General features: G+C 34.2%; 1 protein-coding gene and 1 pseudogene across 11 annotated transcripts in view; one reads left to right on the top strand and one right to left on the bottom strand.

Moving 5' to 3' along the window:
- MAGI2 (membrane associated guanylate kinase, WW and PDZ domain containing 2) overlaps positions 1-24,962 on the bottom strand; it is a 1,320,050-nt gene that overhangs the window by 990,199 nt on the left and 304,889 nt on the right. The window lies entirely within an intron of this gene.
- LOC113603081 (uncharacterized) lies at positions 5,152-5,274 on the top strand (annotated as a pseudogene).

The raw sequence follows: 24,962 nt of genomic DNA, 5'->3' as shown, positions 1-24,962 counted from the left end.
TCTTTAAATATTATAGATACAAGTCCCTTATCGATACATGGTTTATAATATTTTTCTCTTATCATGTGGGTTATCTGTCACTTTCTTTTTTTTGCAAGTATTTACTTATTTTTTAGTAATTTCTACACCTAACATGGGGCTCAAACCCATGACCTTCAGCACAAGAGTCGCATGCTCTTCTGATTAAGCCAGCCAGGCACACTTATTTTCACTTTTCTGACAGTGTTCTTTAATGGTTTCTGGAAGGGATCCAACTTCATTCTTTTGCATTTAGATAAGCAGTTGTCCCAGCACAATTTGTTGAAAAGTTAATTATTTCCCCTATCAAACTGTCTTGGTACCCTTGTCAAAAATCAATTGACCACAAATGTATGAGTTCATTTCTGGACTCCAAGTTATTTTCTATTGCTCTATATGTCTGTTATGCCATTACCACACTTCTTTAATTGTTATACCTTTGTCATAAGTTTTGAGATGAAAGACATTCTATGCTCATGGATTTGAAGTACAATATTGTTAAAATGTCTATACTCCCTAAACCAATCTACACATTTAATGCAATCGCTGTGAAAATACCAAAAACATTTTCCACAGAACTAGAACAAACAATCCAAAACTTTGTATGGACCCACAGAAGACCCTAAGTAGCCAAAGCAATCTTGAAAAAGAATAAAAAACCTGATTTCCAGACTTCAAGTTAGGTTCCAAAGCTGAAGTAATCAAAATAGTATGGTACTGGCACAAAAACAGGTAGATAAATGGAACAGAATAGAAAACCCAGAAATACACCCACCATATATGTGTGGCTAAGTAATCTTTGACAAAGGAGGAAAGAATATACAATGAGAAAAAGACAGTTTCTTCAACTGCTTATGTTAGGAAAACTGGACAGCTATGTGCAAAAGAATGAAACTGGGCCACTTTTTCATGCCATGCATAAAATAAACTCAAATGGATTAAAGGTCTAAATGTGAGATCTGAAACCATAAAAATCATAGAAGAAAGCACAGGCAGTACTTTTTCTCACATCAGCCATAGCAGCATTTTTCTAGATATGTCTCCTGAGGCAAGGGAAATAAAAGCAAAAATAAACTGTTGGGACTACATCAAAATAAAAACCTTCCGCAAAGCAAAGGAAACAATCAACAAAACTGAAGACAACATATGGAATGGGAGAAGACATTTGCAAATGACACACCTGACAAAGGGTTAGTATCCAAAATATATAAAGAACTGATACATCTTAGCGCACACACACACACACACACACACACACACCCCAAATATTCCAATTAAAAATGGGCAGAATACATGAGCAGACATGTATGCAGACAGACATGAGCAGACATACACATGGTCAACAGACACATGAAAAGATGCTCAACATCATTCATCATCAAGGAAATGCAAATCAAAACCACAATGACATATCAATCACATCACACCTGTCAGAATGGCTACAATAAAAAACACAAAAACAAATGTTAGCAAGGATGTGGATGTAGAGAAATAGGAATCCTCCTGCACTGTTGGTAAGAATACAAACTGATAGAGCAACTGTGGAAGACAGTACGGAGGTTTCTCAAAAAATTAAAAATAGAACTACCCTATGATCCAATAATTGTACTCCTGGGTATTTACTGAAAGAATAGAAAAACACTAATTCAAAGGGATTTTTATACCTCTCAGCATGTTTACAACAGCCAAATTATGGAAGCATTCTAAGTGTCCATTAATAACATAAATATATAAAGAAAATGTGTTGGGGCGTCTGAGTGACTCAGTTGGTTAAGCGCCCTACTCTTGATTTCTGCTCAGGTCATTATCTCACAGTTGTGGGATTCAGCCCCACGTTGGGCTTTATGCTGACAGCACAAGTCTGCTTGGGATTCTCTTTCTCTGCCCATCCCCACTCTCTCTTTTTCAAAATAAATACATTAGCATTAAAAAAGAAGACATGAGTGTGAATGGAATATTATTCAGCATTAAAAAAGAAGAAATCTAAGAGTATAATGCTAAGTGAAGTAAGTTAGTCAGAGAAAGACAAATACCATATGATTTCACTCATATGTGGAATTCAAGAAAAAAAAAATGAGCAAAGGATAAAAGAGACAGAGACAGAGAGAGAGGGAGAAACCAAGAAACAGACTGTTAACTATAGAAAACAAACTGATAGTTACCAGAGGGGAGGTAGGTTTGGGGACAAGAGAAATAAACGATTGGGATAAAGAGCAAGCACACTTATTATGATAAATACTGAGTAATGTACAGAATTATTGAATCACTGTATTATTCACCTAAAACTAATATAACACTGTTTGCAAACTGTACTGGAATTAAAATTAAAAAGTTAATTAAAAAATTACAGAGACATATAAAGAAGATAAAAATCACTTGGAATCACCAGAAATTATAATATATTAAATCTTCTAGAATATGCCCTTCTTTTTTACATAAATAAATAAATGAATAAATATTTCAAAGTAAAATAAGAGCATTTTCTAATTTTGTTTCTCATTTATTTTTTTCTTTTTTAATGTTTATTTGTTTATTTTAGGGGGAGGGACAGAGAGAAGGAGAGAAAGAATCCCAAGCAGGCTCTGCAAGGCTCACACTCATGAACCGTGAGATCATGACCTGAGCCAAAATCAACAGTTGGGCACTTAACCAACTTAGCCATCCAGGCACTGCTCATTTCTTTTTTGATTCATTGATTATTAATAACTTAAAAAATATTCTACCACATAATTGTGAATTTCCTAATTTTCTCTTTTAAAATCACTTCTAATTTTATTTCATTATAATAAAATATACTTTATGTGGTTTTATTTTTTAAATATTTTTGAGACTTCTGGGGCTGGCTCACTTGAACTTCCAACTCTTAATTTTGGCTCAGGTCAAAATCCCAGGGTTGTGGAATCAAGCCCTGTCTGCATTGGGCTCTGTTGCTGAGCATGAGCCTGCTTGAGATTCATTCTCTCTCTCTCTCTCTCTCTCAAATAAAAAGTAAATTATTTTGAGACTTCTCTTATGGCTTAACATGTGGTCTATACCAGAAAATGTTCAATGTACTTTGGGAAGAATGTGTAGTCCAGTGTTGTTGTGTGAGGTGTGTATCTTAGGTCTAATTGGTTTCTATGTTATTTGCATCTTCTATTTTCTTCTTGAACTTCTGTTGAGTATTCATTACTACAAGTGAGTATTTATCTACAAATATTATTGTCAAACTGTTATCCTCTCTTTTGTCTTAAATTTTCCTTCATTTTAGAAGGATAACTTTGCTACATTTAGAATTCTTGATAATCTTTGTCTTCCAGCACTTTGAATATTCCATCGAATTACTTTGGCCTCCACGATATTTGGTGAGAATCATCTGTTGATCCCTTTTATGTGACGAGTTGTTTCTCTCTCGCTCCTTTCAAGATTTTATGTCTTTGGCTTCAGGCAGTTTGGCTATATATGTCAGGTATGGATCTCTGAAGTCTTCCTACTTGGAGTTTGTGGAACTTCCTTTACATCCATATTAATGTTTTCAATCTGATTTCAGAATTTTATAGCTGCTATTTCTTAAATATTCATTCTGTATTTGTCTCTCTCTTAGAACTCTTCTTATGGGTATGTCGATTAGCTTCATGCTTTATCCACATCTCTAAGTCTTTTCATCTTTTTTCATTATTTTTTTTTTCTCTTTTGCTCAGACTACTTTGAATGAACCTGTCTTCAACTTAACTGGTTCTTTCTTCTGTCAGTTCACATCTGAAATTGAGTATCTTAAGTGTATTTTTCATTTTATTTATTGTTATTTCCAACTTCAAAGTTTCTATTTTGTTCTTTCCCATAGTTCGTATCTTCTATATCGCTCTTCTGTTTTTGGTGAGATATTGTTCTCACACATTCCTCTGATTCTTTAGAAATGGTTTTCTTTAGTTATTTGAACATATTTATTATTGATGACTTAATGTTCAAATCCTTGTGTTCTTAATGGAATTCAGCCAATTTTCCTGAATAAACACTCCTCAGACTGCTGCAAGCCTTTAACTTCTAGAGTTCTGAAGAGGTTGAATTTGACATTTTTTTCTAGTGCTCTTGATGCTTAATGCAGATATAGATTTTCAAAAATCTAACTCTATGATTCTGAAAATGTGATTCCCTTTCTCTTTTGTTTCCTAACTTTAGTGAGCAAAATTGAAAGATCCTCCTAATTGAAAATACTGAAAATTAACTTTTCTCAAAATGTGGATAGTTTTAGAATATTTTATTACAGAGGTCAAAGTATTTATTTGTAAATACAGAAAATGTGCCATTAATGAATTTATGTAGCTGCTGCTAACAAAGGGGAAGGGTGTGAGACTTTCTAAAAGTATACACATTTCAGTATTCATTTCCCTTAGTTGAACTCCTCAATTATGTAAATATAAATATTTATTTGGGTATTTGACAAGTATTTGGGGTCTAGTTACTGCAAATAGGAAAAATTAACTTATTTCTTCTTTGTTTATAAAGAAGATTAATTCAAACCAATAAAATATACTCTACCCATTTTCTCCATAAATAGAAGAGGAAGGAAAAAAAAGAAAGAAAAGAAAAAAAGGAACCCTCACTCAATTCCAAATAATCAGTGATTTCAGGATAGCTTCCCCAAGTAGGAAACAGTTCAATAGAGGTCTCTTTTGAAATTTTCAATTAAATATTCAGAAGTAAATAGTTGTATTTAAATTTTAAAATTTCATTTTAAAATCAAGCTCTGGGACATCTTTAGAAGTAAAATAGAATAAAGTTGCTTTCCTTTTACCTAAGGAGATACATATGAAATGATCTGTGTGGCTTCATCAATCAAAGGACAAGGTCTCTTAAAAATTTCTTGAAGTTGTTCCTATGGTTATCATTTCCTATTAATATAGAGTCAATACTTTACATTTAAGGTTATGCAGTACTTAAACAGTCTCCCATAATGAATATAAAGTTATAAATATAAGGTAATAGAGTATTTAATAAATGTTTAATCAAGGATTTTATAATGTCTTATGTTGAATTTAAAGGATACCATATGTGTTACAAGTGATGAAAACAAAGATTTTACCTCCTATGATCAATTATATATTTTTTCCTTTAAAAAATGTTCACTCATCTCATTTATAGCAATTCAAACTTATCACTTCTCAGCCTTTTGGCTAAGATCAAGTGTAGTAGCGCAAAACAAATTCATAGCTGAATTTTCCATGTTTACTCTGATTCAGATTTTTTCAGTTATAAAGCAATAATTGATTACCTAATAATATAGAAAATATGATAGTTATTAATAATTTTCTGTATTAAAAATACAACTCCTCTCTCCTTGCTTATTTTTTACCTTAATTAATCTCCTTTTATTTCATCAGAGTTTTGCTTGATTCTACAAGCATTTTCCTCTCCAAACTGTATCCCGCTGTAGTTTGTAAATGGCAATGAATGTTGACACTTCTTTTAGATCATTTAGGAAAAGATGGATCCTGAGTACTATCTTTTTGCTAGTTTACAATATAATAATTCCTTTATTGATGACACATTCCATAGAATATTAGAAGACTTGCTTAGAACATTTTCTTAAGACTTCTATAGACATGAACAAAAATAAATCTGAACTCATAACTCATGAGACATGCATACAGAAATGAAAAACTAATACATGAGATTTAACTTTAAAATCACTGTGGCCCACGTGTTATATGTAAGTTACGAACCAGTAAATTCTATTCCTGAAACCAATATTGTACTCTGCTAATTAACTAGAATTGAAAAAAAACTTATAAAAACAAAATCAATGTGGCTAGATAGTAAACTATAGCTGATAGATAGCAATGCCTTACCACGGTTTCTAAGCCTTTTGTCACAAAAATGAAGACTTTCTTCTGTCTTTGAGAATGAATCCAAACATACATAGTAAGTCATATCCATGGTATGTAGTGAACACATCAAAATTTTATTGAAGGTGAATTATGATACTGTATTAAACACTGGGTGAATTTCATCCCTCAAACTAGCTATGACCACTTCCTTGATTTATAACACACTGCTCTCACAAGAGTGTACAGCTCAGCACCTAGTTTGTCTTTTTCACTGCAGTCCCACTTTGGTATGAAGATTTAAGAGCCTTTCCCCCTACCTTTATAAAACTCTTAAATCTTCCTTTTCATTACTCTTTAGCACTTTGAAGTTTAACAGATTTTACCTCTTATTATCTCCTTTTCCTAGACTCTCCAGCATTTATTCACAGTGTACTGCATTTGCTAACTCTTATCCTTGGTTCTCAGAGTGCTCAAGATCTTTCAGTTTTGATTATACTGTCTTTCAAATTCCTCATCACGGAAGGTAATTTCTCTTGAAGCTTGTTACTCTCCCACCACACCAACCAAAAGGAGAAAATGGTCTTCCCTTAAAAGAAAACTTACATCTCAGTACTCTGTGATATGTCACACAAAGCATCATAATTCTTTCAGAGAAATATTTGTGAACTAACTATAATTTGTCTAAAAGAGAATGTTTGTATTCATAAGATTTATTTATTATTGTATTTATTATTTCAGAGGCCAACCAAACTGAACAAAAAGGGAACACTTACACTATTTAAAGTATGTAGATAGATAGAATATTATTTTTGGTACTATTCTATCTTCTTTCTTTAAGAAAATGTACTTTAATAGAATCCTGTAAACTAGAGGTAGACAAAAAATATTATTTAAAAGGCTAAATAAGAAGCACTTTATGATTTTCCAGTCATATGATGTCTTCTGCAACTGGAAAACTCTGTTATTGCATTTGTGATGGATAATAAATACATGAATGGACAGGGCTGTGTTTCAGTAAAACTTTATTTATGAACGTAAAAGCTTCAAAGTCATAATTTTCACATTGTGATGTATCATTCCTCTTTTGAAGCTTTAAAACCATTTAAAAATGTAAAAAACATAGTTGTCTCATGGGCCATATAAAAACAGCAGGCCAGATTTGATCCATGGGCCATGTTTGCTGACCCTGTTGTACACTATTGCATTGAATTTTATTTCTTTAGTAGCCTTTGACATACACCATACAGAACACTAACTAGAGAAAAAAGAACACATTTATGATCCACTAGGAATACAAAACTTTTTACCAAATTTTGCTTTCCTTTTTAAATTTTTATTTATTTATTTTTATTTGTTTTAATGTTTATTTACTTTTGAGAGAGAGAGAGAGACAGAGAATGAAGTAGGAGGGGCAGAGGGAGAGGGGAACACAGAATACAAAGTAGGCTCCAGGCTTTGAGCCGTTGGCACAAGCCCAACGTGGGTTCTGAACCCACTAACTATGAGATCATGACCTGAGCTGTAGTCGGATGCTTAACCAACTGAGCCACCCAGGTGCCCATAATTTAAAAAATTTTTAAAGTCTCATTTTTGAAATTAATGTATATTGCATTTCTCTAAGTAGTCAAAAAAGAAGTTCATATTTTAAGCTATTATCAAAATATAAATTTCATCATGCTCTAAAATTTTTAAGTTCATCTTAATAATTGGGGTACAGATGCAATTAGGTTTTGTTTGATTTGCTAATTGGTGTGCCCTGTGTGCTTCCTGAACACATTCATTGTCAGAACATATGACATACATGTACTGTAACTGTCATCAAGTCTAAGGATAAAATTTTTGACTAAAATTATGATTTTGACATTGAAAAACATTTCCTTTGGGAAAAGGTATGAAAGAGCAAGCAAACATTGAAAAGTAATTACTTTTTTCAACCTCTCCTCAAATAAATCAATAGCATCAACTACAACAAAAACAACAATGACAACAACAAACACCAGTGCTATTTACACACCACAAACAAGTAATTATAGATACACTGCTATTCATTGTTATATGAAATTTATTAATTCTTGAAAACTTTCTAGGATCTTCCCAACTTCTAGTTTTAATCAGATGTTTATAGATAGATTTTGTGTTGCTGCAGACAGAGCATAAATTAGAAAATGTTTTTTGTTTACTCATGCATACAAATGTTCAGGGAATTTCTGATTTTTAACTCAGGAATTGGTGACATCTGATTCCTAAAGCTCATGTCTGCCAAGCCCTATCTTTATCTCTTTTGAGACTTCATTACATCAATCCTTGGTGGTTTTTTTTTTTTAGCAATTCCTCTTACTTTCTTATCTAACTTTACTATTTCATTCCTTTACAACAGGTAGGGCCCACAATTTACTTATATTAAAACTAAAATTTTCACAGTTAGTTTGGAGCTATATAGAAGTAAATTTGTCTGAATTCAACTTATGAATACAGAAAACTCATGATTGGTATATTCTTTAGGTCAGGAATTACATGGGAATTTTTAAATTGAAATTTTGAGATGCTCCAACCCTAAGACTTTATAAATGACACAGCCAAGGCCCAGTTTCTTCAATGGCTTGTTCTGGAATTCAGACACCAAATACACAGAACGGATATCAAGACCCCACGTAAACAGAGGATGGCTCATGCCCAGAGAAGCTCAGCTCTGAGAAACAAGGTGACCTACTTATCACTAGGCTCAGAATAAATAGCGTTAATATCCTGAGGCACAATATGCCTTCAGGACACTGAAGAGGTCCAGAGTAGGGAGTAGGGCTGAGCCTACAGATGGAAGTGTGCTTGTTATGCATTGTGGCCTCTCCAACCACTTTCTCCTTTTCCCTGCCATACACTATGCCCTGGGAAACGGACCTCTATACATGGCATCACCTGGATCCCATTCCCTACAGCTTCAAATAAATTAGGCCAATGGGAGGCACAAGAGATCAGAGTGAGGGAGAGAGAGGACAGGGTAGGTATTCCTCAGACCCCTCTCACCCAGGAAGCAGTTTTGGCAGCCAGTGTGTTCTACCTACAGCCACAACTCCTGTCCAGCAGTCTCTCTCCATGACCATCCTCTATGTTCCTTGCTGTGGACCTTCAAGTCTCTTGTGTAAGAGCTTTTTCTCTATGGCTAGTACCTGGTGCCTCACCACCATCCTGAGTTCAGAGCCATAACCCTGCCCACACCTTTACAAAGGGTACCTGCATTTACCTCTATTTAACTCTAGGAATAATTCATTCCTTCGAGTATGTCATCTGCTTCCTCCCAAGTTTTGACTGATACAAATAACAAGCATTTAGATGTGTCAGCGTTAAAATGCTTTCAGGTATCCAAAGTCATTCAGACCCTGTTATTATCCAATATTCATGCGATCCGTGCCTTCCTTGAACAAAAAGATGAATATTATTTAGACAATTCATTATTTTTTTTTTACCTCTGGAAAACTTAAATAAATAAAGCAACTCAATTGCATTCATGCACCTCACTTCAATTCCTCTCCTCTCGACTCTCAAGCTTATTTCACTAGAAACCAGAATTATATTAGAGTTCCCTGACAGCCAGAGACTCAAGATGGTGAAGTATGGAGAATCCAATCCAATTCTCTAAAAGAGACAATTAGGAATTAAATATCACTGTGAATCTTATGAAAATGTTATTGATTATCTTTCCAACAGGCTTCCCAAAGAGCAAGCTTTCTTTAGCCTTGACAGTCACTAACTGAAAGCCATAAAACACAAAGCAATCTACAAGATAAGAAAGGGAGTCGAAAATAATAATAAGTATTGTTGTAAGTATACGCTTATACTTGTTATTATTATTAGCTAACACTCACTGAAGAGTACAATGTGCTAGGAGATATTTTACATGAATGAACTTAGTGAATCCTCACAGCCACTCTATGATGTAATTATTAGTCATCTCCATTTTATAGATAAGGAAATTGAAGCACAGAGATATCAAGTAACTTGCCCAAAGTCACAATCTAGTATAAAAAAGAAAGCTGGCATATCTATGTCTCAGTTTTTTCCTAATGATAAACAGAAAATATTCACTGAACTTGGAATAATTTAAAATTTTTGTCAAAGTCAGCATTGCTTCTTTTTACTGTTACTGAAACCAGCATAGCTAATGCTATAATGGAGGCTCTATTATAGAAGGATGGGTCAGGTGGAAGATTTGTGATAAAAGACCACATAAATTGACAGAATTGGGACAATCAAGACAGAGGCAGACAGTAGGTAATAGTCAGAGACCCAAAAAGGGAGTATGTAATCAGCCGCAGAGAAGTCTGACAGTCCATAGGAGGAGCCCACCCATAAGCGCTGGGGGGGGAATACTGGGGCTCCAGGACCGGCTCCCCACCATGAGACAGAGACCCAGTCTCAAGGGAACTAGATCAAGGCCTGTAACAAAGGCATAAAGAGGTATGGTTAAAGCTCTGCTTAAAAGGCTGTTCTGAAGACCAAGGGAATTATTGCATATGGGAGCTAGTTGCACCAAAAATCACTTTAGTAAAAAACACCCAATTTTTACCTAATTACTGGCAAGCCTGCAGTATACGCTGTGATTTATTATGTTTTCTAGGCTCTCGGGCAACTGTAATATGCAAAAATATGATGTGTGCACTTTTAAGAAATATCTCTAAGAACAGCTGGTGTGCATCCTTTACCCTCTTCTTTCCTGACTCCCTCTTTCTTGCTGGCTAGAATATTTGAACATGGGTGTAACAGTTGGAGCTTAAGCAGCTCCCTTGGACCATGGTTAAAAGAATTATGCTGAAGATGATGGAGCAGTTCAAGGAGCCAGTGTCCCTGACAACTTCGTGGTGAATGTATCAGCTCTAAAATGCTTCTCTTACATGAAAGAGAACTGTATTTAGGTTACCGTTATTTTGCCTTTCCCATTACTCATAGTTTAAATTAATCCTAACTGGCATAATGCACAAAGCACCTAACACACTTACACTGCCCATAATTAGCCACATTAATGTTAGCTCTTATTACTTTTGCTGTTGTTAGGGCCGAGGTAAAAGAATTAAAACTCAGTTTTGGTGGCCAGTTATGCAGGTCAGCAGGATGAGAAAAACTTCAGAATGCTGAGAAACTCATCAAGCTACTTAAATAGACTAACTTGGGACTATAATGTTAATCTTCACTCCTCCTTAAGTTTCTAAAACTAAATATTTTTATAGTGTCCCAAATGCTGTCAAAGTGGCTTCAGCCAGTCAGAGAGTACCTGGATAGTATATTTGACATATACCATAAGTAAGATTTGTCAACCATCTGTTTGAAAGCCAGAGTCTTATCTGTGTTTCAGACCATGGAATAAAATGGACATACAGACTTGGGGTATGCCCAGGAGAGGGGAGGGGAAGGAAGAAACTATTCTCCCTTCACAGTTTTGTGCAATGATGCAAAAAAAGCAAGTAGTGTTTAAAGCTGCTGGCTTCCAAACAATCATTTGCTTATTTTCCCATTTCAGTAAAGAACTTAAAAGTACATATAAAAAAAGTTCCTTTCCCTGAGTCTCCAGAAGGTATATCAGCCTGCCAGATATGTCTGTGAAGGGAGAACAGACAAAAATAATCTGAACATTAAATAAATTTAAATGTTCATTTTCCCTTTAGTTCTTTCAATCATTTAAAAGAAAAAAACATGCCATTTTGTGGAAAGTGGTTTTAAAAATGTAAGTGTCAGACAATATATTAAGTTTAATTTTAGGGTGAGAGCAAAATAATATGCTTTTACACTTTATTCAAAAGAATAATAAAATTAAGTATAATATAAAGTCTAGGGGAAAACAAAGCAAGAAAATTAAAACACACACACACACACACACACACACACACACACACACACCTGCCAGAGGGCATTCTTAAAAATCTTAAGAGTTATCTATAAGGTTGTACATTTATCTTTAGAGGTAATAACATCAAATTCCACTGAAATTCAGCTTTTTCAGTAATTTTAAAATCCTTTGTCAAAAAGTAATACATGGAAGGAAATAATAAAGATCAGAGTGGAAATAAATGGAACAAAACTAAAAAGACAATAGAAAAGGACAGTGAAACTAAAAGTTGGTTCTTTAAAAAGATAAACCAACCATTAGCTAGACTAAGAAAAAAGAGAAAACTCAAATAAATAAAATCAGAAATGAAAGACAAGAAAGTAAAAGTGATATCAAAGAAATACAAAGGGTCATTAGAGCCTGCTATGAACAATTATATACTAAAAAATTGGAAAACTTAGAGATAATGGATAAATTCTTAGAAAATTAATCTTCCAAGTCTGAAAGGTGAAAAAAAAAGATGATCTAAATAGACTGATTACAAGTCAGGATATTAAATCAGTAATCAAAACAAACAAAACAAACAAAACAAAAACAACAGCAAATGCTCCCCCCTCCCATCAAACAAAATTCCAGGACCAATGATCTCTCTAGTGAATTCTACCAAACACTGAAAGAATATTTAATACCGATTCTTCTCAAACTCTTCCAAAAAGTTGAAGAGCAAGAGATACTCCTAAACTCATTTTACAAGGCCAGTATTATCCTGACAAAACCAGACAAGGACACCACACACAAAAAAACACAAAAAACAAAAACAAACAAACAAACAAACAAAAAACAGAGAGAGAAAGAGAGAGAGAAAAGAAAAGAAAAGGGAAAAGAAAAGAAAGAAAAAGAAATAGAAAAAGAAAATCACAAGCCAATATCTTTGGTAAACACAGATGCAAAAATTCTCAACAAAATTTTAGCAAAACAAATTCAACAATACATTAAATAGGTCCATACACCATATTAAGTAGGATTTACTCTAGGGATGCACAGACAGTTCAACATCCACAAATCAATTAATGCACTACATCAACAAAATAAAAAATAAAAATTATATGATATTAACAGACACAGAAAAATCATGACAAAATTCAACATCCATGTATGATAAAACTCTCAACAAAATGGCTATAGATAGAACATACCTCAACATAATAAAAGTCATGTATAACAAGCCACAGCTAATACCATACTCAATGGTGAAAAGCTGAAAACTTTACCTTTAAGATCACAAAAAAGACAAGAATGTCCACTCTCACCACTTTTGTTCAACATAGTATTAGAAGTCCTAGCCAGAGCAATTAGGCAGGAAAAAGAAGTAAAAGCCATCAAATTGGAAAGGGAGAAGTAAAACTATCACTATTTGTGGACAACATGATTTTATATATAGAACATTCTAAAGACTCCACCAAAAAAACTGTTTAAACTAATAAATTCAATAAGGTGGCAGGGTATAAAATCAATATACAAACATCTGTTGCATTTTTATACACTAACAATGAATATCAGAAAGAAAAATTAATAAAATAATCTCATTTACAATGCATGAAAATAATAAAATAGTAATAAATTTAACCAAGCAGGTTGGTTACATTGAAAACTGTGCAACACTGATGAAATAAATTGAAGACAAATAAATGGAAGATATTCTATGCAATGCAATCCCTATCAAAATTCTAATGGCATTTTTCATAGAAATAAAACAAATGATCTCAAAATTTGTATGGAACCACAAAAGATCCTGGATAGCCAAAGAAATCTTGAGGGAAAAAAAAACAAACAAAAACAAACAAACAAACAAACAAAAAAACAAAAAACAAAAAAACGAATTTGGAGGCATCAGGCTCACAGATTTCAAACTATATCACAAAGCTATAGTAATCAATCAATATGGTACTGGCAAAAAAACTGACACCCAGATAAATGGAACAGAATAGAGAGTCCAGATATGAACCCAAGCATATGTGATGAATTAATTTACGACAAAAGAGGCAAGAATATACAATGAAGAAAGATGGTCTCTTCAATAAATGGTGTTGGGAAACCTGGACAGCCACATGAAAGAAAAAAAAAATGGAACTAGACCCCTATCTTAACTATACACAAAAAATAACTCAAAATGGATTAAAGATTTACATGTAACACTATATAATTCCTAGAAGAAAATATAGGGAGTAAGCTTCTTAATAATGAATTCTTAGCAATGAGTTTTGGACTTGAAACCAAAAGCAAAGGGAACAAAAGCAAAAATAAACAAGTGGGGCTACATCAAACTAAAAAGCTTCTGATCACTGAAGAAAACTATCAGCAAAATCAAAGGGCAACTATAGAATGGGAGAAGATATTTGCAAAACACATATCAGATAAAGGGTTAATACCCATAATAAATAAGGAATTCAAACAACCCAAAAGCAAAACTCAAATTAAACAAGACAAACAAACATAACAAAGAAACCAATTAAAAAACAGGCAAAGGATCTAAATAGACATTTTCCCAAAGAAGAATGTAAATGGCCAACAAGTATACAAAAAGATATTCAACATCACTAATCATCAGGGAAATGCAACTTAAAACCACAATGAGATAAATCACCTCATACCTGTGAAGATAACTACTATCAAGGAGACAAGAGATAAACGCTGGCGAGGATGTGGAGGAAAGGGAACCATTACACACTATTGATGAGAGTAGAATGAGTATAGCCACTAAGGAAAACACAGTGGAGGCTCCTCAAGAAATTACAAATAGAGCTACCATATGATTCAGCAATCCCACTTTTGGGTACATATCTAAAGGAAATGAAACCATTATCTCCAGGGGATATCTGCACTCTCACGTTCACTGCAGCATTATTCACAATCGCCAAGGTACAGACACAAGTGAAGTGTCTATCAGTGGAAAAATGGATCAACAAAATATGGTACATATATACAATGGAATATTATTTAGCCTTAAGAAAGAAGTCCTGTCATCTGCAACAACATGGATGGACTTTGCATTATGCTAAATGAAATAACTCAGAGAAAGACAAATGTTGTGTGGTATCACTTACACATGGAATCTTTAAAATAAAAAATCAAACTCAGAGACACAAAGGAGAAAAGTGGTTGTCAGGAGCTGGGGGTAGGGGAAATAAGAAGACGTTGGTAAACGGTTACAAACTTTTAGCTATAAGATGAATAAATTCTGATCATCTAACATAAAATGTGGTAACTGTAATTGATAACACTATATTGTATGATTGAAATTTGCTAAGAGACTAGAACTTAAATGTTCTCACCAAAGGGGGAAAACAAGATAAATATGTGAGTTGAGAGATGTGTTCATTATAACTCAATGAGAGGAATCTTTTGACATTGTTTATCAAATCACTTTGTTGTACGTCTTAAATATATTACAACTTTGTCAATATACCTAAAAAAGTTGAAAACATGCATAGTTTAACCAAAAATGTACAACACCTGTATTAAAAAAATCTGTAAAATATTAGCTCAGAACATGAGTTGGATTAAATAAATGGACAAATATACAAAAAAGTATTTAATCTATATTTTCTATTGTTTTTGTGTCTCTTGTTGAACCCAGACTAATATAGAGAGAAATTTATTTTCTAGAACTCAGAGAATTCATGCCAGCCAAGAAAATTAAGCCAATTTAAAATGCTGATTAACCCACCATTTAAATACTAAAAAGCAATTTTGGGGGGCACTTATCCACCTAAGAACATCTTTTTTTTAACCTCTTTTTTATCTTAGTGTGTTCCCTAGGACACACTGATCTTTACATACTGACTTTTCATTCCTACAGCACACCTCAACCGAGTTAGTCTCCTCTACTGCACTCTGCACTAGGCCTTGGGGTGTACAAATGAGTAAAGCATGGTGTTGGTTAAACAGAAGCCACAGGCTAGTGCAAGCAAACAGAAATTTAGACAGGTAAATTTTAATTCAGCAGAGTGGTAGAAAAGAAATCATTTAAAAAGGGTCATGGAAGAACACAGAAGCCACTGGGGGAGTCAGGGAAGCTTCACAGAGAACTCTCTTCTGTATCTTTGATGAAGTTCATGGCTATCTCCACAAACAGTACTAATCTTCAACACAGCAGCCACACTGCCTGGTGTCTACCAAAGCTCTTACGCCTCTTTGGTAAGCTCAGCTAAACATCCTAAGTTTTATCCTATACCATTAAATCTTGATGCTTGTCCTTTTAAATCCTTGGAGGATTTTAATTCATGGACAAACTTCTTTATGCAAATATTACTCTTGGGAAAATTCTCTTTATGCTTGTTGGAAAATAAGCAATGTGTTTTGCTCTCCACTGATTCTTGCATGTCAAGCATCAAACATGGGTGGCAGATTTCTGATTTAACAAATAGTTCTTAACAAACAGCATCAGCTTTTGCTGCAGTTATGGGAGTTACATATTCATCACACATCTCCAAAATACTTCACTGCTTAGTAAAACACTCTGAGGTATAGTACATGAAAAGCACTATATAATCCCCAGCAGAGTGCAGAATGAACAATCTCTTATTTAAAGATTAATGATTCTTTTAGCTGCACAACTGACTTATGGAACTGTCTATTTTTTAAGTATGGAGCTATGAATGAGATGCTCATATTTAAGAGACAGAAAAGGTTAAGCCTCCAGTTTCCTGCTCAGTAGCTATTTACTTGCATTGTGTAGGGCTTGGAACATGAATTCTAATGAGAACAAATTCACATCTGCTCAAATCTCAATGATCTGAATGTGGCTTATCCACTGTGCTAAGTATCTATAGATGCATGAAATTTAAACTAGTTTCTTCCTGCCATCCTACATGCTTCTCCGCTACCTCTGTCCTACCAGCAGCTGCTGTATTTAAAATATTGTTTTAATTTTTTCAAAAAAACCTTTTTTAACATTTATTTATTTTTGAGAGAGAGACAGAGTGCCGGTGGGGGGAGGGGCAGAGAGAGAGAGAGACAGAGACAGAGAGACAGAATCTGAAGCAGGCTCCAGGCTCCAAGCTGTCAGCCCAGAGTCCACATGGGGCTTGAACCCAGGAACTGTGAGATCATGACCTGAGCTGAAGTCAGACACTTAACCAACTGAGCCACCCAGGTCCTCCTAAAATAAATTTAATGTTAACATAAGTAAAATGTTAATTATCACATAAGCAAAATTCGTATATAAGTCTCAAATCCAACTAAGTTGTTTTCTGTACTCTCTGTAACATTTGTCTTTAGCGTAATAAGCTATTGACATAAAACCATATCCCTGAGTCCAGTTCACTTGTTGGCTCAACATTAAATACTTGTAAGCAGACTTTAAGAATGATAGGCAGCTTGGGGTGCCTCCTCTCTCTCTGCCCCTTCCTGACTCGTGTTTTGTCTCTCTCTCTAAATAAACAAATAAAATAAACTCAAAAAACAGTTACATCCTGTATGATTATATTTATATTACATTTTGGAAAGGGAAAAACTATAAAGATATCACTGGTGGCCAGGAGTTAGGAGTAGGGGCAAAAATTAATTGCGAAGGAGAAACATGAGGAATTTTTTGGCAGGGAGGCGATGCGATGGATCTGTATCGTGAACAAGATGGTGATTACACTACTCTATGCGTTTGTCATGTTTATATAACTTCACACCAAAAAGAGTACATTTTATGTAAATTTAAAAATAAATTGTAAAAGGTTAGGAATCAAATCAGAAAGAAACATTATTATCACAGAAAAATAAATGTCAACTCAATGGAATCATGTTATTGAATGGAAATAATTACTATTAAGAATTTTGTAATAATCTCTGAAACAATCCCAATAATCTCTGAAACAATTCCAAACTAAGTTAAATACAGATGTGGGCATATAAAACTATGTAAAGTGTTTGTCTTAACCAGGTGAAAATAAAAGATCCTAAATAAATTCAAGTGTTATTTGAGAGTTTAAGAAATATCACTGTTTTTGCTTAATGCAATGCGTACTCTTTGCTGATCCCATGCCATCTCTGATCTCTTTCCTGCTAATTTCATACTCTTAGGGAATTAATATATCTTCTACCATGTTTGAAAATTTAGTTCTTAAGTTTTATGCCTCTATACCAGGATTTCTCAAAGTGTGACCAGAGTCCCTGTGGTAAACTGAATAAAGGCTCCTCAAAGATATCCATACCCTTATGTGAGGAGTCAGAATTACAGAATTATTAGATAATAATTAGTCTGATTTACAGAATTATTAGATAATAAACTTGTATTGTTGCAAACTGCTAAACTCATTATAATTTGTCATAGAAGCAGTAGAAAAGTAATATACTCCCTGAATCATAATCTTTAAGGGTGATAACTGGGAATTCACATGGAAATTCTTATGAATATGCCATTTGATAGTCCTTTCCCTAAGTCTTTCTTCTCCAATGTATTTCTTATCAATAATTTAGACCTAAGCCATCATGCAATTGACCACCCAAGTCTTTGATTGCTTCAAACTGAGCACCCTCTTAACACTTACATATTTAAACTACAGAGTACTAATTTGTATTACTTATTTTATCCTACTATGAAAATGTCTTGTGATTAGTTATATTTGTAGTATATACCCACAGATTATAATTCTCTGGATTAAGTTCCTTGGAGATAAAAATTGTTTTTCTCTATTACTTCTGAAAATTACTATAAAATAATTTAAGCTTCAGAATTTTATGGGGAAAAAAAAAAAAACACTGACATGACTAAGAAATTTCAAGGAAAATGAGCAAGTCCCAAGGCTAGAAAATGGCCAGGGAGAACTCAAGGACTCCCAAGAAATACTGTGGATAGGATATTACCTTGGTGACTCCTTTTTTTTTTTTTAACTTTTTAAAAAGTTTATTTACTTATTTTGAGAGAGAGAGAGCATGAGCAGGGAAGGGGCAGAGAGAGTGAGAGAGAAAGAATCCCAAGCAGGCTCCACGCTGTCAGCGCAGAGCCCAATGCAGGGCTCAATCCTATGAACTGTGGGATTATGGCCTAAGCTCAAATCAAGAGTCAGTCACTTAACTGATCAAGTCACCCAGCTGCCCCTACCTTGGTGATGCTACCAAGGTCCAGGAGCTGGCCCTTATCTTTGCAAAATTAAAAACTTAATTTTATCAGAATACTGAGCATTTCTTTTCTTTCTCATCCTATCATGCTCAAAAGACTGATGTAGAAAATCAGATGTTAATGGATAATGGATTACTTTGTATGGTATTTAAGACGAGCAGACATTCCCATGGTCTTAGCAAGTTGACAAGGCAACTTTTGGTGAGCTTTAACTGAAATCAAGAGGACAGTATATTACTGAAACATAGAATGATGTTAGGCTTTAATAAGCTGATGCATCCATCTCCACAACAAAGATGTTTATACCTGGTGGAAATGCTTACTTGTGCAATTTTTAGACTTGCTACTTTAATTTTCTTTCCCAATCCTAACTGTGATTAATACATATTTTCAGTGTATATGTTAAACTTCCATTCAAGTTTTGCCTGATGGCCACTTTATTTATTCACTTTGTTTAGATTTTACCATTTAACTTTCAGTGAATTAGTTCATTTACAATTTTATGGGAAAAGTGACCTCACTATGTAAATACCATGTATTCTATACTATATTACTAAAAAAATAATAAAAATAAGGGATTCAAAGTGAAAAATTACTTGTTTTATAATTAATTTTAAAATAGGATTGAATCATAAAATCAAGTCTTCTTTGATGTTGTAATTTTGGTTAAGAATATTTAAATCTTACTATTTTAAACTTGGTGATTTGAGTTTTACTCATTCTAATTTTATTTTGGCTTATCCAAAATGTGTTCTCTCAACTAGTCATATTTCTGCCACTGTTTTGCACTTTTTACTCTCATAGAGTAAAAAGAGATATTACAAATGTGTATCATGCGTATCTCACACCTACTAGAGACATAAATATTTTGGCAGTATACAAAAGGAAACAATTAATAAATTGTCATTGTGGGTATTTTAAAAAATTCTTCTATCCCTCAAATTTACCTGGTATTCCTATTGTCATTGTGTTTCTTAAAGACAGCAAAGGCTAAAATTTACAAACACAAGGTAGATATATTAGTTGTTGTTTTTTTAAATTTTTAAATGTTTATTTTTTAGAGAGAGAGAGAGAGAGAGAGAGAGACAGAGTGTGAGCGGGTGGGGCAGAGGGGGAGGAAGACACAGAATCCAAAGCAGGCCCCAGGCAATGAACTGTCAGCACAGAGCAAGACATGGGGCTCAAACCCACAAGCTGTGAGATCATGAAGTGAGCCGAAGTTGGAATCTTAACCAACTGAACCACCCAAGCACCCTGGTAGATACATTACTTGTAATTCTCAGAAAATAAATATAAGCAGATAGTATTTCTATTTTACAGAAGACAAAGGGTAAGCTTGGAGATAATAGCATGCCCAAGGCTACACAGTTATCTGAACAGGGATTTTAACTCTGGTGTTTCTGAAGTAAAGGCTGTTTTTCTTGCCAATACTCCATGCTGTATCAGGATCCACGTATCTCTTATTAAACAACAAATAGAGGTATGGTGGCTACAACCCACCATTAAAGATTATAGTAATTACCATTCTAGAATCATACCCTTTTATATTTGAAATGGACTTCAGGAATTTTCTTCCAGCCCAACTCTCTGAAAGACATCCCTGCCAGAAGATAGTTATTTTGAAAAACCTCAATACCACAGCAATGTCATTCCATGTGCTCTGATTCCACTTTGGGGCAACTCAATATGAAGAAGAGTTATTTTCACCAAGAGAAAAGTCTGTCTCTTTGAAACATCCCGTTAACTTCCTGGCTCACCCTCTAGAGTTACATAGGCTAAGTTTACTTCCACTTCCTTTGTATCAGTAATTTTTAATTGGATACACAACCTCCGTCTCCCCCAGTCTCTTCAACTATAATCAAAATGAAGTGGTTTCCCATCCCTTCAAAGTCTTATTCAAATGTGGAACCCAGAACTGAACATTCAACGATTGGGATCATATTACCATATATGTCATAGTATTTGCTCATATTAAGTTTGGGCTAAACTCATGACTCTAAATTCATACCTTTATCCTTATCTCTCTGAAATGTCTTTTTTAAAATTTTGTCAGCCCACAATTCAGTCCCTTTGAAATGACAGGAAGTTTACACATGATGGTATGGGAAACATTGAGAATTAAGCGTTGCTATTATTTTTTAGGATAAACTAATTTTTTAATGAGAAACTAATTTGAAAAGTACTTGCCTTCTCCTTGAATAATTTACAATCCAGAGCAAGTATCTTTTCTATGATTTGCAGATTGCCACACTTTCTAAGTTTGGATCAGCTACATTTTACCTTTTGTGCTTTCACTGTCATGAAATATCTCTGAGAATTCCTTTAAAATGAAAATTTTGTTGTTGTTGTTGTTGTTTTTTGCCAGCGTTACTTCCTTGGGACATTGGCTTGCTTTATGTCACTTTCCCCAATCATGTCTTTAGGTTCCTCTCCACTTAGTTCTTGGCACTGTGTTTCTAGAGTCTCTTGAATGACAGCAGAGTCAACCACGGTGAGCCTTTCTTCTAGAACCCTATGTTTGATTCAAATTTCACTTTCAGCACTCTTATTTTTCATTTATTTGATGCACTTTGATCTTTGTCGGTCAATTACCTCATTTGACTATATCTATTCTTGTAAAATGGTGGACGGGTTTATTACTGGGAGATAAGACAACACAGTAAGTTTTGCTCATAGGGCTTGAGAAAAAAAAAAACATAAGCAGAGTAAGCAATCACTGACAAATTTTGCAAGAAGTGATATGATTGGTCACTGATCAGCATGCACATCTGTTATTCACTTAGTGGTTTGTGGACCAAAGACCTACTAGGAAAATCTGTACTTATGTAATTAGTCATAGTTCAGACACCACCATTATCAAAACTCGAACCATAACTAGTACCATTTCATTAAACCATGGTAATACTGAAACTGTGCAAAGTGAGGGCTGACTGTGTTCTGCTGTCCAGGGGAGTGTTATTTCTGTCTGGGTGCTGTATGTCCATCTCCAAATGCGGAGCACGGCAGGATCAGGTATGGAGTTCTATGATGTTTCACAAATCTCCATTCTCCAAATAAAGATCAGTGCAAACAAATGTCTCATTTTAGTTTCTAAGAAAGAAAAGTATGCCAATTTCTCAAATAGAGATATCTGATCAATCTAAATTAACAGGGAAAGGCAATTATTCTGGCAACTTTTAGTGAAACCATGCATAGTACAAGATTACCTGCCTTTTAAATGCTTCCATACACATACAAAATAATTTTAGATTTTGAGAATCACTGATATCAATCTTATGGTTATGGTTTCCAAGATCTGCATTTTGAAAATTACAAATAATATGCTCTTTCTCATCTCTAATTCTCTCTGAATACTAAGCCCTGCTAAGCCACTTGAGAATTACCTTGAGAATGTCATTCTTTGAGCCTTTACTTACTTTGTAAAGTTGCATAATATACATGCTCAGGTATTCATATTATGTCATTAAAACTACTAAATAAAACTAAGTATATGAAATCACTTCACAAACTACAAAGTACTATGTAAGGTGAAGGTGTAAATTTCCTAATGTGAATTCTTCCAGAATTAGGGAATTGGATACGTTTAAAGCATTCAGGGACACTTATTCTTCACCTATCAGGAGATGCAGTTTCATTTTATCCATGTTTATTCTGCTTTTTCTTGTGTAAATATCAGTCCCTTTGATGGAGAAAATGGAAGCAAAATAGAAGGTAAGGACTCTGCTTTCTTTGTTCACCCTTTAATATTATACACTCTGTCTGAAACAGTGACACTATGATGTTCCAAAAATAGCCTAAAATTTTATTTCTTGCCCTAAGTTTATTTTGAAATCTTCAGCATTTTCTGCACTTTGATTTTCTTTCCACTAACAAGTGTGTCACAGGCTTTGTTTTAGAATTTTCTCCTAATACACACACTAACACACACACACACACACACAAATGCACACCATTCTCATCAGTGAACTCCCTTTACTTCAGACTTGCCTTCTCTCATGAATTGTATTTCATTTCAAGGGCTCTCACCAGGAACACTATACTTGTTCAAAAGTAGCTGTGTTTATTAGCAAGCATCTGGAGCGATCTGCACTGCGTTACCTTCTGGATTCTCTCTTCAGTAGGTAGAGTCTGAAGTCAAATAAACGCTGGCTTTTACAGGTCCAGTGATACTGAAGCACTATAATATCCTGCATTTCACTGTACATTTAACAGAGCCACCAGGGGATGACTTCCTTCCTTAATGTTCTAGATTAGAAAACTTTTCTCCTCCTTATTGTATGAAGGACGTCACTTCTCAGCTTGACCTCCTTAATGGACATTGAACCAGATTCCAAAATGCCAGCTGAATGTTACAGACTCACAAAAAGTCAAGATGGTGGCTAGTGTCTTGTATTAAATATCTCTGAATTAAAGTTACTGTGATGTCCTTGGTTCTCATGGAGAAGGATAGGCTAAAACTGGAAGGAGACAAATTTAAAATGTAACAAGCAGAAATATTTTCAATTTAATCTCTATGTCTGTTCAAAATATGCCCCCTTTTGAGGCAGAAAGGACGGGTCCGTGACATGGTTTCTGCCATGCCCAACAGAGTATGGCAGAATCAATTAAATGTGCTGACGTGCAGCACAATGCTCAACTGGTCTTAGTCGTGAAGTGTTACTACTACAGGACCCACAGAGCCCCGCACAACCAAGGAAAGAGTTCTGATGTCCATTAGAAACATAATTTTAAAAATTTATGATCCATTGGAAGTGACCAGAAAAAAATACTTTTTCTTTTTTTATTTTTTTTCAACATAATACTTAATTTCATTTTTTTTTTAAATTTACATCCAAATTAGTTAGCATATACTGCAACAATGATTTCAGGAGTAGATTCCTAATGCCCCTTACCCATTTAGCCCATCCCCCCTCCCACAACCCCTCCAGTAACCCTGAGTTTGTTCTCCATATTTATGAATCTCTTATGCTTTGTCCCCCTCCCTGTTTTCATATTATTTTTGTTTCCCTTCCCTTATGTTCATCTGTTTTGTCTCTTAAAGTCCTCATATGAGTGAAGTCACATGTTATTTGTCTTTCTCTAATTTCCCTTAGCATAATACACTCCAGTTCCATCCACATAGCTGAAAATGTCAAGATTTCATTCTTTTTGATTGCTAAGCAATACTCCATTGTACAAATATATATACCTGAGGAGAATATATCACCTGCTGCCCCACTAGACTGTGCACACCTTCAACTCTGTATCCCAGGTACGAGAGTATGACTGTCTCACAGTAAGGAACTAACCCAAAGTACGTTTGAAGAGTGAAAGAGCAAGTACGTATGTGACTGTAAAAATAAAAAGTAAAGCTGTTTTAATTGAATAATTTAAACATATATAATGCTTTGTTTGTATTCTACAGTTTTTAATAAAAATTTAAATTTTCCCCCAATTCATAGATAGTGATTAAAATCTGTATAGTAGATGACCAGTAAGGAAATCAAGAACCTCAACTATTTTCGCTGCATATTTTAATCTGATGTTAAAGGGGATTATAGTTAGGCCAAAACCTTTAACTGTAAGGGTTAATTTGCAATATAATTCACTCTCATATAAATTATAATATTTAAGTGGTAATTTGTAGAAAAAAATTACACTTGATCAAAATCTGTAATTTTGAGTTAGGGACTGCTGCAAATGTAATCCTAAACATTTATAATCATAATCAGTTTTCCAATTTCTTATCTCATCTTTGGCATTTATTTCACCAATGGTACAAAGCCTTCTGGAAGCTGTACATTTTTAAATGTCTTTATTCATTATTATTATTAGAACCACCATGTTTCCCAGAAAATAAAGTTCAACTTTTATTTGCACATAAAAATTACTACTGCACAGTACTTTTTCCTCAATATTAATTCTTCTTTTAAATGGTTATGACTAACTTGCACGGGCACTTTGAAAAGAAGGGACAGACAATTGGTTCAGTTATTATTAGTATATAGCTATGGAAGCTTCTCTAACTTCCCTCCCTTCCCGGGCAGGCATATTTAACAATACGATACAGTGTGGAGAAGGTAATTAGTAGGATGTATACTTATGGATGGAAAAATACAGGATTGTATATGAAAATTTCTAAACATGTGCCATAATAGTTGTTTTTAGAGTTGTAATGGCTCATGGCCACATTCAATTCTGACTACTTCATGCAGCTGGTAATGTTGGC

This window comes from Acinonyx jubatus, chromosome A2 (genome assembly GCF_027475565.1).
Source record: "Acinonyx jubatus isolate Ajub_Pintada_27869175 chromosome A2, VMU_Ajub_asm_v1.0, whole genome shotgun sequence".
Classification (NCBI taxonomy): domain Eukaryota; kingdom Metazoa; phylum Chordata; class Mammalia; order Carnivora; family Felidae; genus Acinonyx; species Acinonyx jubatus.
The sequence above is the reverse complement of the archived record's forward strand: the minus strand, read 5'-3'. Positions and strand labels throughout refer to the sequence as shown.